We start from the raw sequence: 16,325 nt of genomic DNA on the forward strand, positions 1-16,325 counted from the left end.
GAAACAGAAACATAAGAATGCCTATGTACATATTTTTTATGGAAGTTATATCGTTGTGTATTGTGTAGAAATTTGAACGTTCTGAAGTATCTATCGTCTACCCGATATACACTATCGTATCGTAGTTATAGAGGTGACATAGGTGCAGTGCACTATATATATTGCCGGATTGTAATCATCATTTTATTCCAGGGTGACAGGTGAGTAAAAATCCATAGATAGGTTAGGAATAATTTTCTGTTTGCTAACGGAACGAATACATCAGCAATGAGTAAATAATACTCTGCAGTTTTCTCTCGTCCAGCGCAGATGTTCGCTATATAGGATGCTATTTCGAAATACAAAAGTTAATAGATTCCGATTTGAACGAAAAGTGACTGCAAATTATTATTAGGCTCAAATTAAAAAACCTGGGCATATGCATCTCTCGTTTGGCCGGAATCACAAATGTTCTTTTTTTTTTCAGAAAATGAAGAGGGCAAACAATACGAATACGTTGAATTCGTATTTTTCTGTTGTTCCGAAGAAATTAATTAAAGATGTGGGTGATAATTGGTCATCCCGGTCATCTTCCTCATCGTCTTCTCAACAGAATCTCGTAGTGTAGTTATCTCAATGAAGTTAGTAACTACGAAATTGGTCGTGTTGTTGTTGGTTTGAGTGGTTTGGGAGACTTTCAAAAATATAATTATTTGAAAAATACGTGGGTTCCGGAAAAAAACTACTCATTTCCATTTTCTGAACATAACAAAAATAACAAGTTAGTTAAGCGGTACTTGAGATACGATCATCTCCAAAAATATAACTGGATTGCGTTTTCGGACTTGAAGAAAGGACTTTTTTGTAAGCACTGTGCTATCTTCGCAAATTCAGGTGGTAAAAATAAAGCAACAAGTTTGCAAAGTTTGGTTACCACACCAGTTACAAAATTTGCAAAATTATTTGGAATGGATGGTGTGCTAGATAAACATAATACAAATCGATATCACATTGAAGCGGTTTTATCGAGCGATAATTTTATAAAATGTTACGAAAACCGATCTTTAGATATAAGAAATTTGATAGATAGTGCTCGAGCCAGGCAGATATAGGATAATCGAAATCGGCTCAAACCAATCATTCGATCTATAATTTTTTTAGCCAAACAATGTATACCTTTCCGTGGCCATAGAGATGACGGGCCATTGTTAGAAGAAAGAAATGTGACAAATAATGAGGGAAACTTCCGAGAGCTTCTTCGATTCAGAATCGAAGCAGGAGACAAAACTTTAGAAGAGCATTTAAGAAACACGTCGTCACGTGCCACAAATATTAGCAAAAGAACGCAAAATGAGTTGATTGAATGTTGTAAAGACGAAATTTTGTCTGTTATCTTGAAAAAAATTAGTGATGCTAAATATTACAGCATTATGTTTGACGAAACTACTGACATAGCACATGTTTCCCAAATATCGATTGTTATTAGATACTCAGAAGGTAACAACGTGCGGGAGGATTTTGTGTCATTCATAGATTGTCATTCTGAGAACTATGAGCTCAGTCCCGATACGTTGGAACCGGTTTTGAATGGTACTATTTTAGGAAAATCAGTGATAAAACAAGTTCAAAAATTTCGTTTACCATTGGAAAATTGTGTAGGAATTTGTACAGACGGATGCAGCGTAATGACATCAAAACAACAAGGAGCCGTCCAAGAAATTCAAAAAGAAATGAATATAGCTGTGCGATGTCCATGTTTCAATCATGCTTTAAATTTGAGTTTGTCGAAATCATCAAACGTTCAATGTGTGAGAAATGCTGTAGGGGTAATGAAGGAAATAATATCTTTTTTCAAAGCCTCTTCTAAACGCAATTATGTCCTCAAACAAACATTGGGTGATCAGCTCTCTGGATTGTGTGAAACGCGATGGGTAGAACGGCACGACTCCGTTCTGCAGTTTAAAGCATCGATTAAAAAAAATTTGCAAGCTTTGAATTTGATTTCCGAATGGAACGAAAGAGAATCTTCCAGTAAAGCTAGGACGCATATACTTGCGATCTCATCAAATTGCAGCTTTATTATCACTTTGTTTTGTCTAAATGAAGTACTCGCAATAACGTTACCTCTGAGCAAATTATTGCAAACAAAAAATTTGGCTATAAGCTCTACACAGAATGCTGCTCTAAATACGCTGCTTGTTTTGAAAGACAAACGCAACAATGCAGAAACAAATTTCAATGCTTTGTTTAAAGAAATAATGCCATGTCTAGAAAATTTGAATATAGATTTATGTATTCCAAGAGTGAATAAATTCATGAAAAATCGACCTAATCCAGATATTCATTCCTCCACAGAATACTTTCGAATAACGATATATATTCCTTTACTTGAAAGTATCATTTCCGACATTGAGTGTCGTTTCCAGCAAGAAACCATGGATGTATTTAATCTGCAAATATGTGTTCCTGCTATATTAATTCATTCAAATGAAGATGACATCCATTCCGCCGTAGAAATTTTGATTGCAAAATATGGAAGTTTGTTTGAGACAGTTAGAGACGTGCTGAAGTCAACTTTTATTGCAGAGCTACATTTATGGAAAATGAGATGGAAACACAGCAAAGAATCGGAAATTCCGAGCGATGATCTAAATGCTCTCATACAATGTGATGAAATGATGTATCCAATCATTAATAAAATTTTAAAAATATTGTGTACTCTTCCAGTAAGTGTTGCATCTGCAGAGAGGAGTTTTTCAGGACTGAGAAGACTTAAGAGTTGGCTGAGGGCCAATATGGGTGAAGAACGGTTAACTGGCCTTGCACTAATGCATGTCCACAAGGATATTGTTATTAACGAAGACAATATAATAGAACGTTTCGCTAAAAGTGGAGTGAGCCGAAACATAGAGTTCGTCATGTAAAGTATTAGTTTTTTGTTTATAATTTCATTTCATTCGAGTTATTGTTCTTTTCTCTTTTCAATATATAAAACATCCCATTCTGCGTTTTGTGTCTGTATTGAAATTGAGAGCTAATATCTAATTGTACAAAATGCCCCCCCCCCCTGAATTAAGATATATGACCGATGAATGGCCCTTGTTTGTCATATGATTTGGTCATGGAGCGAAATTTACATGTTTACACTGTGTGATTTGTCAAATGATTTTGTCATAAGCATTGTGTTTTATCATAAGCATTGTCATGCGACTCGTCATGGGCCAAATCATATGATAAATCACGTGATAAATCATGTAGTATAAAGTCGACTTTAAGTCCCTATAACTAAAGAAAAAAAGTACGAGGTTTCCAACCCGTTTGGGTTCACACTGTATATACATTTATAAATATTTTAGTACATTTTATCTTTTTTGTGCTGCATAATTATATATAACCAAAAAAACCATTATACGTATTTATGTCCTAAATCATCTTGCCTATCACTAATTATAAGACATCTCGGTAATATTTCTTAAGATTTTTTCAATGCATTATTTAAAGTTCCAATTTTGACTTTATCTCGAATCTAACATCTCGTCGTAGCAGGCTTTGCTTTGCCTGTGGGAACCACACTGACCCGCACGACGCGACGTTCCCGCTTAAGCCGGGCCGGCATTAAGAAGTGGATGATGGTCCGAATTGTCGTCCCTCCAGGCACAACTTGAGGGCGTCAGCTGGAATCTACCAAATTACTATTTATTAGATGGGATAATCTTTGTTCCTTCCAAGTGTCGGACTCTGAATATGAGAAGCGAGAAATTTCAAATACGAGGCTAGGGCGAAATGTTATTCAATAAACAGACGCTCTATTATTTGATAAGGTTTTATTGTGGTAAATATTTCGATGGGTTTTTGACAAAACATCGTAACCGACAAAACGCACATTTTACACGAGACGGCTTTTTCTTCTACCGACTTTTTGGTTAATATAATTAAAATTTTGAAACTATGATAAATTGGTACATAAAAAATATTAACTTAAGAAAAAAAACTGTAATATAAATACTGTAATATCTTTTATTAAATTATGTAACATGCGATACTTTGTTCGACCTAGTCTTTGTAAATTTTAGTTGAAGCTTGTCGCTTTAGATCAACATACGATAGTTTCAAGGTATCAATCTATAAATGAATATTCATAAATAACGTAAGTATCTTAACAGAAAAAATATTGAATACATGAATTTTGTTTAAAAATGATTTAAAAATGTGTAACTAATACAATTTTCCTTATATAGCTCTCAAATTTGCAAAAATTGCTTTTGAAACATCTTGCTAAATGATGTTCTACTCAAAAAAATCTCAAAAATTTAATTCAGATGATACCACATCCCAAAAAGTGTAATTTTGGAAAACTTCGTAGTTTTACAGAATTACCACGTTAAGAGGGTATTACTCTAGTTTGAACAGATATTACAATTTGATAGGTATTTTTTAAAGCTTAAGATGTAATCTTGAAAGTGCACTAAACTATTTTGCTTTAGACATGAAATAAACAACTTCTTTTTGAGAAAATTAAGAAAGATAAAAAAATGTAATAAAGTAACCCAAAAATATCATTTAAAAAAATGTTTGTACAAAGTCATCAAAACCCTTTTCTGTACAAGTTACCTAAAATACATTTAATAACAAGCTTAAAAAATTATAAATGTAATTTTTTTTGAGCTCTTATACAGTATGTCTGCGTAACTTGTAACCTATTGATAACTTTTTATTATCAGCTTAAAAAAAACTATCAGATATTAATTTTATTAATTTCATACGAGGTATGTCAAAAAATATGAATCTTGTTCAAGAGTAAAGTAGCTTTATATTTCACAATATCGAAAATTTTTAATAAAAAAAATTGTTTGGAATTAAAAACTATGTTTCAATATTCATTCTATATTATATTGACTCCCCTACATTTGTTTCAGGTTTCAGTGAACTTACTACAAGTTGATATATTTTTATTGCAAATATAATATTTATGATATTTGCACAAGAACAACTAAAAAAGATAGATTATGTCATTACCAAATTAGTAAATTAGACTTCAAATTCTATTAAAAAGACAATAAACCATAAAGACAAGTATTAAAAACTTACCGGATCTATTGAATAAGAGGATTTATCAAAACTACCACTATTTTCGTTTTAAATTGTTCTAGCCAAAAAAATTTGCATTTTCTAACACATTTAAGATAACAAGGAGTAATCCTAACGGTCATTTTGGTCATTTAATCTTATCGTAATTGGCAAAATATGCAAACGTATCCGACAAGAGTTATGGCGTTTACTATCATCTGTCGGTACTACCTTGCCGTTTGCGATACCAAACTTCTTACGTGCGTACAAAGTACACACACATTCTTTTTTTTACAGAGGTTTGGTTGACGTAGAGTTGACCTTCTGTTATCTTTTTCTTGCAAATGATCATAAGCTTTGTTTTCATTACTTAAATATTTAGTCAATATTTTTGATTTTAATTCGTGCTTTTGTTCATAAGAACTTGCAGGTCATTAAGATTGTCCGAAAATATTATGGTATCATCTGCATGTCTGATGTTGCTTAGCCGGTACCCAAATCAGTTTTTTTAGCCTACTTATAAAACAGGTAAGGTTTTTTGCGCCATCTCTTAAAAGCTCAGAAGAAATGCCATCTGATCCAAAAGTTTTGTTTTCTTTCAATTTTTGTATTGCTTTGATGACTTCTTCCTCCGTTGCGATAATATCTTTGCCTCATTTCTCTTTTATAATTTAGTCTCTCCTCAAAATTTTCTGCTCATCTTTCCAGTATCTGATCCTGATCACCAATAATGTTTCCTGTTCTCGTTATAGCCATTTTGCTAATCGATGTTTGAATTTCTTTTTGTTGTGATTAACTTTCTTGTAGAATTTTCGCGTTTACGTTTGTATGTTATACTTCTATAGTTCTTTCAATTGGTATTTTATATGATCCATCTTCTTTCTTTTTGGTATTCATTTTTCATCGCTTCTCAGCTGACTACACTCTTCCTTTACTTTTCTCATTCTTTATTATTGTAGCCTTCTATATAGCTTGAGCTTCTATGTAGCTTGATTTTTCTTTGGCGTGCTTATGCACATTCCTCATCGTACCATTCAGAATTTTTTTTTTCACGTGTTGTCTTCCAATCAGTTCAGTTGCTACCTCATCCAATATGGTTCTGCACTGCCCCCAATAGCTGTTCATCTATTTCATCGCTGTTCATGCTCGATCTTCAACTATACCATCTGTCAAGTCTCCTAGCTTACCTGCCAGAGTTTTCTCAATTTTTTTAGTTATCGCAGAGTGTTTTAATGCTTCTACGTTAAACCTTTCTATTTTAACTCATCTGCCTTTCTTTGCAGTGCAGATTCTAGCACTTATTTTTGTTTGGATATTGTACATTTATGATAAGATAGTTTATTACCTTATTTGATTGCCTTATTCTGTGGCTTTGTGATATTGTAAATTTTACCATCTTTTATTTTAATTATTGCATTTTAATTTTTGTTTTATGAATAGCCCATTTCTGTTCTTTTTGGAATGAAACGTTTAAAAACAATGACGGCTCCAAAACACCAAGAGCTTATAAAAACTAAATTTGTTTCCAATTAGGTACTACAATAAAAATTACCCAGAAAATAGAATCTGATTATCTAAAACATTCCATATGTGGTTGGTTATATGCTGTATTATAATATATATTATCCCCCGTATAATTCACCGACAAGGTATTCACCACGCATGAACAGAAAGAAATGATGAAAACACCGATAAATAGAAAAATCCAGGTGTTATGCTGTGTTCCGTTCTTCTCTATAATTATACGTAATATTATGAATATGTAAAATACTATTATTTTGTAAGTGGTCAAATTTGTATCATAAATATGCAGAGTAGCTTTTTTGTATCTGGGACAGAAGTACGCCTGAAGCTGCAGAAACGTAGGAGCCACATTAAATCAATTTTATACTTTTAAAATTTTAAAGCTGTTAACGAATGTCTTACTACTTGTTCTTGTTTAAAGTTTAGTTAGTCAGAGAATTGCTGTTAAAACTAGATGACGAAGTAAACACTTTTTCATACATATGATTTTTGTAACAGTAGTAATCTCTTCTTAACCCACCAATAACCCGAGTGTTTTTTACAAATGGTTAGCTTATTTTAATAAACCAAAATACAATCAGGGAAAGTATACAGTATGGTGCAAATAGTAGGGAAGGCAAGGATGCTAAATTTGCAGTTACTAAAGCGTTATGGGGACCTATTGGGTTGTAAATATTAGGTCCTAAACCTAAAACCAAAAAAAGTTTAGTTACGTGTTCCATTTTAGTGGTGTTTCCATTTTTTAATTTAATTTTCCATTTCCAACAATCTTTTTTTCCAATTATAGCGCCATCTATCCATAATCCGAAAAAATTTCTGGAATAAAAGTTACTTATTTTTACGTGAGGAATCGAAATCTGCAATTAAAATTGGGGACTCCTATTTAAGATTTTAAAGTAACCCCCACCCCACCTCCGTGGAGGTCGTGTTTGGTGTCATTCGATAGATTTTTCAAAAATATTGAATACGTGTATTTTTCAGTTTTTTGATCTGATGTTCATTTCGCGAAATATCGCGGGGTTTTTATTTAAAATTTTTAATTTACGCCCACCATTCTCCGTGGGAGGTCGTGTTTAGTATCATTCGATACATTTTTGAAAAATATTGAACACGTTATTTTTAGCTTTCCGATCTGACGTTTATTTCGCGAAATATTCGCTCTTTTTGTGAAATTTTGTGACTTGCCCATTTTCTTACGCCCCGCTCAAATCGTCAGATTTTTGAAATATACACTATTTGTATACGTATATGTACGTATTACTTTATCTTAATTTGACAATTTCGAGTTTTTCTAAGAATAGAATTTTTGTGTCCCCCTTAACGAACTCCCCTCTATTAAAAGCCAATATATGGTGGGGGTACATTTACAGGGTACACGGTTTCTCCCCATGTAATTTTCTGATGCGCTCGAGTAACTGCAAAAATCCCTGTTTGGGCTTCCCTACCAAAATGAAAGGAATAAATTCGTTATTTCGTAGGCCGCCGACTTAAAGAAGAAAGCCTAGCGTAGTCCATAAGCTTTATTTTTAATGGAACACCCTGTATATTTTTATATTTTTAAAAGCTGTTTAACAACCTGATTTCAACGAACTATATCATGTTGGGTATGTTATACATAATACAGGGTGAATTTTGAAATTATAAAGTGTGGAAACCCATAGGGAAAAAAATTGTTTGTGTTCTTATTTTAGAAAATTATAAAAAAACGATGAGACACGTCAACATTTAAATTCAAATGTGCACTTTTTAAACATAAATCTAAATGTACTGGGTGATTCACGCAAGTCTAATCTACTCAATTATCTTTATTTTTAATGGAACATCCTATTTATTTTACGTTCTAAAATACTCTTTATCAACCTGATCTCAACGAACTATATTATGTATTATAAATAATACATGGTGAAATTTTGATATTTTGTATAACACATTAAATACATAAAATTTTTAAATTAATAATTTACTTCATTCCAGTTAATGGCACTTTTTTTAAATTAGCTAAATACTGCCATGAACCGTTCTAAACAAGGTAATAATATATTGGATTTTGTCACCTTTTTTTTTGAACAGGTAAAACCTACCTAGATATAGGTACCAATAATTAGAATAAATCGGTAAATAGTTTTACGAACATGTTACATTGGGGTAGTAAACTATTAAAATCTAATATCTTGAACAAGTAAAAATGAAATATTTAACTGAGACTCACCGAATTGAGATTTTAATGATGATCGGTTATGGGGATAATTGCAGAAGTCAAGTTGAAGTATTAAACTTATTTAATCAGAAGTACCATCAGTTGCCTAATATTTCGCAAAGTACTATGTTCAAACTTCATGCACAATTCAGAGAACTTGGACATGTCAGACCTTTAAAAAAAAACCGAACTTCGTTGAAGATGATGTGAAAGTGGATATGATTAGAGACGAAGTTGTTCATGTGTTGGCCAACTTATATCCTAACGCAAGAGATCCGAACCTACCGGATGAAAATGTCTGGTTTCAGCAGGACGGGGCACCACCCCATTATGCTTTAATGGTAAGAAATTACTTAAATGAAATCTTCCACAATAAATGGATTGGACGAAGAGATACTATTGAGTGGCCAGCTAGATCGCCAAACCTTACGGCCTTGGATTTTTTTTCTGTGGGGTTATCTCAAGAGCAAAGTATATGCAACACATCCTACTAGCATTGATGACATCACAGAAAGGATAACTGCAGAAATACGGAATATTTCACTTTAAACTTTAAACAAAGGTAGTAACGAGTTTTATATGAGACTGTGTTATTGCCAACAAGGTGGAGAGCATTTTGAGCATTTATTTTAATGTCTTAAATAAAATTATAAATAATTTCAAAATTTCACGTTGTATTATTCATAATATACCCTGTATGATATACCTCGTTAAAATCAATTTGTTAAGGAGCTTCTAAAAACAAAAATATACGGGGTGTTTCATTAAAACTAATGATAATGGACTATGCCAGGTTTGCGTGAATCACCCTGTATATTCAAATTTGTGTTTATAAAGTGCCCATTTGAATTTAAAAGTTCACTTATCCCAGCGTTATTTATAATTTTCTAAAATAAGGACAAAAACAATTTTATTCCCATACTTTATAATTTCAAAATTTCACCCTGTATTATTCATAATACACTCTGCATGATATAGTACGTTGAAATCAGGCTATTACGCAGCTTTTAAAAATATAAAAATATACAGGGTGTTCCATTAAAAATAAATCTTATGTATTTCCCTAGGCTTGCGTTAATCACCCTGTACATTTAAATATGTTTAAAAAGCGCCTATTTATATTTAAAAATCCACGGGTCTCAGCGTTTTTTATAATCTTTTAAAACAAAGGCAGAATTAATTTTATTCCATAAGTGCCTTCCACACTGTATATTGCCGTTCATAGAATTTCATTATCTATTTCATTTTGACAGAAAGAATATAGGTTCCTATTTAAAAAAAAAGAAACGGATGACGTCCTGATGACGTAATCATGACGTCATGATGACGTAGTTACAGTTGATGTTATACAAAATATAAGCAAAACGAAATTTAAGAATCGAACTATTTGGGCATTTCTAAAATATTGAGGGTGGATTCTTCTCTAATGAACACAGTGTATATATTTCTACGTATAATTAACACTGACATGCGGTATGCCATACCGCGCCGAAAATGTATTTTTCTGCCAAACCTGTTTTATAAAAGATTCCTAGAACACCATCTGTGTACCTTCAAGTGATGTGTAATTGTACCTGCTCTCAATTGCTGCAGTTTTAGTCTTTGTGCTACGATAACGTAGAGCTTTCTTGCGGTATTACGTGCCGCATGTCAGTGTTTACGTTTTTGTAGTTTAAAAGTAGTCCAATATATTTTTTCGTTAAGAGTATGGCAGAAAGTTGTTAAACTTCAAACAGCTTTCAACATTATTTTACTATTTTTTGAGTTACAAATACTCCAAGTTTTTTTTTGTAATTCAGTTTAAAAGGATTTTGTAAACATCTCCACCATTTTCTAGTATTGTGCATGCGTTCATCATTTTCTTGAAAAAATTAAGTTTATTTTATTTGGAGTAGTATTTTATTCTACAGCACTGTGAAGAATCATTTCGTACTTGATGTAAAAAACAGATACAGTGATATAAGATAAATTCATATTATAAAACAAAGGAATATAGGCAGCGGTCTGACATACCGCATATCGAAGTCTACGTCCTGAAACATCCAAATCAGCAGTTAAGGGTTAACTTTCCTTCTATATCGTGTTAGGAATATCATTGTGTACTTAGTGCAGGGTAATAAGGATTTTCTCGTGACACTCAGAGATCCAGGTAGCTGACTACTTTTTTAGTTATTGTAGACCTATAGGAAGAAAACCTACCTGTTTTCTGCCTAGAGTTCGCGTCCGTTTTTTAATTATTAACAATTTAGTGCAAAAATCGCGATGTTTTCGATTTTTTGCACTCCATTCAAAAACTAAATAGTTGACATAAAATTACAAAATTCAGTTTTTTAGAACATTAAAAAACCTTCAAAATGCCGATTTTTGAAAGTTAAAAAAATTAATTTGTTGCTACGCAAACTGCAAAAAAACTGCAAAATAAGTGAAAATGGTTATTTGTTAATAACTTTTACTAAAACTACCTCAGAACTTAAGTGTTTTACCCAAAGTTGGATATTGGGGTACTTAACAAATTCTCAAAATTTGAGACTGGTCCATTAATTAGTTTAAGAGTTATTCTATTTGTTCATCCCAGAGACATTTATTTTGCAGTAAGATAAGACAGAAAATAATGAAGATAGAGCAATTCTGATTATGCCAAATAAAAGTAGAAGAGAATTAGTATCAAAATGTATTAAAAAAAGATAAAAAATGATTAACAGTCAAAAATCCTAATGCCAAATTTTTACAATTTTGTAGATTATAAACATTTAGAATAACTTTAAAAATGTTGTCCGTAGAAACAATCTTTTTATATATTCGAAAAGATAGTATTTTAACACGAATTTTCAAATAAAAAAAGTTAGCCTGGGCTCATTTATGACAAAGTTAGCTATATGTTTTTTTTTAATTCACAGCTAATTTGTTTATAATAATTAAGGAATCTCATTAATGCCATTTTAAAGAAGGAGATTTGTATTTTTTTAATTTGCGCAAACAATGTACCTTCACAGCACCCTCTACGATTTTTGAAAAATGTAGTGCAAACGATTACTAGGGGGAACCTACAAATCCAGCGAGTTAAAATACCGAAAAAGCAATTTCAAACGAATATAATTTGCTGTATCTCCGGATCAACTCAATGGATTTTGATCTTTCTTTTTTAATTGGCATGTAATTTTTACGTACATTTATAATTTGTTTATAAATTTATTAATTAATAAACAGTCTAATTTGTTTAAACAAATCTTGAAAAAATATTGTTTTTACAAAAATCTATTTTTTTAATCATTGTATCATTAATGATCAGAGAAAAGTTAACGTGCACTTTAATAAATAAATGATTTTTGTTAGATAATTATTTATTGAAGATAATTTATTTATTAAAGTATACCTTAACTTTCTCTATGATGAGTAGGTATAGTATGATTAAAATCGTGGATTTTTGGTAAAAAATTATTTTTTCAAAAATAGTTTAAACAAATTAGACTGTTTATTACTTAGTAAATGTCTAGACAAATTTCATATTTGGAATGTACAAAAAAATTACATACAAATTAAAAAAAGAACGATCAAAATATTTTCAGTAGATCCCGAGATATAAAAAATGATAGTAGTTTTAAGTTGCTTTTTTTAGTTTTTGAACTCGTGCATTTGTCGGCTCCCAGCTCCCCCTTCACTTACCACGACTAGTCACCAGTTAAACTACATTTTTAAAAATATGTGTAAAATACCAGCTTTTCTAATATGTAAAATGACTTTTTCTACAGAAAATATTTTTAAAGTTGTTCTAAATGTTTTAAACTACAAAATTTCACAAATTTGGCATTAGGATTTTTGACTATATTAGATAATCTTTTTATTGTTTTTTAGTACATTTGGATAGTATCAGTTTTCTACTTTCATTTGGCATACTCAGAATTGCCCTATCTTCATTATTTTCTGTCTTATGTTATGGCAAAATAAAGGTCTCTGGGATAAAAAATTAGAATACATAACTCTTAAACTAATTAATGGATCGGTCTCAAATTTTGAGGGTTTGTTAAGTACCCCAATACCCAACTTTGGGCGAAACACTAAAGTTCTAAGGTAGTTTTAGTAAAAGTTATTAACAACTAACCATTTTCACTTATTTTGCATTTGTGTAGCAACAAATTAGCTTTTTAACTTTCAAAAATCGGCATTTTGAAGGTTTTTTAATGTTCTAAAAAATTTAATTTTGTAATTTTATGGTAACTATTTAGCTTTTGAAAGGGGTGCAAAAAATCGAAAAAATCGCGATTTTTGCACTAAATTGTTAATAATTAAAAACGGACGCGAACTCTAGGCAGGAAACAGGTAGGTTTTCATCCTATAGGTATACAATAACTAAAAAAGTAGTCAGCTACCTGGATATTTGAGTGTCCCGAACATGGTCTATTTCTAGCTTATTACCTTGGTCTAATCTCTCTGATTAAATACAGATTAGGCCACTATAATTGACCAAATGACGAAAGCATGTGCCAATAAAAACACTTGTTCAAGCATAGAACATATAATGTTATATATTTACAATGTTATAAAAACAGTAAAAATTGAAATAGTTATCTACTATAATTGTCAGAAATAAAAGAGAGTATGCAATCATTTACATTTCTAATTAGGCGCAAATAAATCCTGTAAGCATCTTATTATCCTGCAGCATTTCTGTAAAATTTGCCTCATTAAAATATTTAACATAACATTTTTATTTCGAAATATGAATATAAATGCACAGTGCGGAAGTTTTGTGCTTTTATTTTTTTTATTTTATTAGTTTAAATTGGAAATGTTTTTAACGAGGACTTTGTTGTTAAAGATATTATTTGCTTTATATTTTAAACTTTATTAAAGTTGATATACGTCTGCTGGAAGTATGAAATTAATGCATGTATAAGTTTTTCTATTGAGCTGTGCACTTTTGAACGGCCAATTTTCAAACTCAATTAGGTAAGATTTTGTATTTAATACTAAAACTTACCTGCGTATTTTTCTCTATGTTCCGTATAAGTATACAGATACAGAAAAGAAATTAAGTTAGTATTACAAAATTACCAACAGATAATAAAATAGATGCTAAATATTATGTTTTCATAAGTCTCCCCTCCATATTCTGCATCAAAGGCCACAAGGAAGCGTTATACAGAGCAGTAAATTCGATTTTAAAAATAAGAAAGCGTTCTGGTACCGTTCTCATTTAACATCTACACCAACGACCAGCCAATGCACTCTACCTCTAGTTTTGTTTACGCTGACGACCTTGGTATCGCCGTAAAAGGGAAACTCTTACACAAGTAGAGTCGACAATGGAAAAGGCTTTAAACATGATGTCAATTTACAAACCAAACTCATTAAAACTAAACCCTACGAAAACCTAAGTATGTGAATTTCATCTCAACAACCATTTGGCGCATGTAAACCTGAACGTTTGTTGGAACGGACCATACTTGGAGCATACCGAAAAGCCCAAATATCTTGAAGCCATACTAGACCGGTCACTAACATATAAATTCCACTGTCAGAACACAAGACAAAAGGTTACTATGAGAAACAACCTTCTCCGGAAACTGCAGGAAACAGGTGGAGTGCAAATACACAGATCATAAATTCAACAGCTGGGGCCTTATGTTTCTCAAGATGGGAATAGGCTTGTTCCGACTGGAAAAGATCTAGTCACGTCCAACAAATCACCACAGCATTAAATAAAACATGTAGAATGAAATTTACCCATCTATCGGTACTGTACCGGGCAGCTGCATTCGCATCACCGTAGATGCGTCTCACAATAAGTGGAGAAATTTAGGCAAACTTTCGATGGAAGGTACCAATTACACGGATTTGACGAACCGCCAGAAATCAGCCGGCTAAATCAAGGAAGAGGTTTATGAGAAACGTTAGCGTCTAACCACCGAACATTGTGTCCCCTACACCCAGAAGCACCTACTGTAATGAACTTGAACCGAAGAACCTGACGGAAACTCAACAGAACATCATTAATGGGGTATTAAGACAGAAAACGACGCACTTTGTGAATGTGGGAAAATACAGAATGTGGAGCACCTGAGAGTATACAGACTTTGCCTATCACAGTGCACGTTCGATGATTTATGGCTCGCACATACAAAGGGTTTAGACATAGCCGGCAGATAAAACTGTCGGATGCAGACTCGAAGAAAAAGTAAAGTTTGACTTTTTATTCTATATTTATTTCTTTCCAACAATACAATATTATTTAATGCATAACACGTTATTGTCAGTTTATTTATTTTGTCTACTTTGCCCTCTGTATCACACTGTCCGTGTTCATAGATCGCAGCTTGCTTTTAAATTTATCTTTTTGCTATATTAGTAAAACCAAATTGAAATAATTTGGCAGCGAGCAGCAGGCCTACACCTCTCTAATGATGACGACTCCAAATAGAGTCGAAAATCGTCAATCTAGAGTGTTGGTCTGCGCTCCCTGTTCTAAGTGAAAACTAAGACGGTTTTGCCTTCGCATTGCAACTGAATAAAAATGGAATTTTCATTTTATTTTTATATTGGTCTTTACTCCTTTGAGTAACTAGGTCCATTTTCCGTTAGAATTTACCAGCTGAACAGACGGGGTCGTGAATTGTAATTTTTTTTAATTCTCTATTGTCTTCTTCGCTTCAGCATCCATCTGTCTTGCAATTTTTAGAAGCCATGGAGGTGTTACCAGGAAAATGGACCAATAAGTTTTCAATTAAAAATATTTTAGTAATATTTTTTATATTTTTCAATATTATTAATGTTTCTATTAGGTTGAAAACTTACTTTGCCTTTCAGTTGCCAGATGACGCTAGTCACCTACTCCATAAACGTCACTTGCAATGCGGGGATAAGCTTTCGCAATTTTGTACTTAACGTTCCCGAAAACGGAGTGGGACAAGCAGAACTGAACCGACTACAAGCACAACCAGATTGTCGATCTTTCGATGTATACGCGATATGTTAGGTACGAACGGATTATTATAAGTATTTTAGAAATTTAAAACTTCTAAAAATCTTATAAGTTTAAAAGTATTTAAAACATTGTTTATTTTAAATCATTGTTCATTATCACCTAATATATTATTCTGAAGCTATTTCTTTGTGGCATTTATGTAATTTATTATTCTAAATGGGAAATAAGCCACAATTTAACCTCAACAATGACTGTAGATTGTATATGTTTTTTTTTGTTAAAAATGAACATATTCTACTTCGAATAACTCGAAAAGTAAATACCTACCTATTGACTTCGGATCGAATCTAGTATCATCAAAGAGTTCCTGTATGTATTTTGTCCATATGCAGATTTCTTAATTTTTGTCTGTGATAATATTCTCCTGTTGTTCCCGCAGTTTGCTAACTGTGTTGGATTTCGGAAGACTAGCTGCGTGTTTTACCTTTTTAAGCATGTTACCTATTATATTTTTGTTGTAACAAATCTTTTTCTAAGAATCAATATCATGTAATTTTAACCATTATTTGGCCTTTCGTATTTCGGTTTTTATTTGTCTCTGAATCTTGTTGTACATTATTTTGTTGTTATTTGATT

The sequence above is a fragment of the Diabrotica virgifera genome, chromosome 7 (assembly GCF_917563875.1).
Source record: "Diabrotica virgifera virgifera chromosome 7, PGI_DIABVI_V3a".
NCBI classification, from domain to species: domain Eukaryota; kingdom Metazoa; phylum Arthropoda; class Insecta; order Coleoptera; family Chrysomelidae; genus Diabrotica; species Diabrotica virgifera.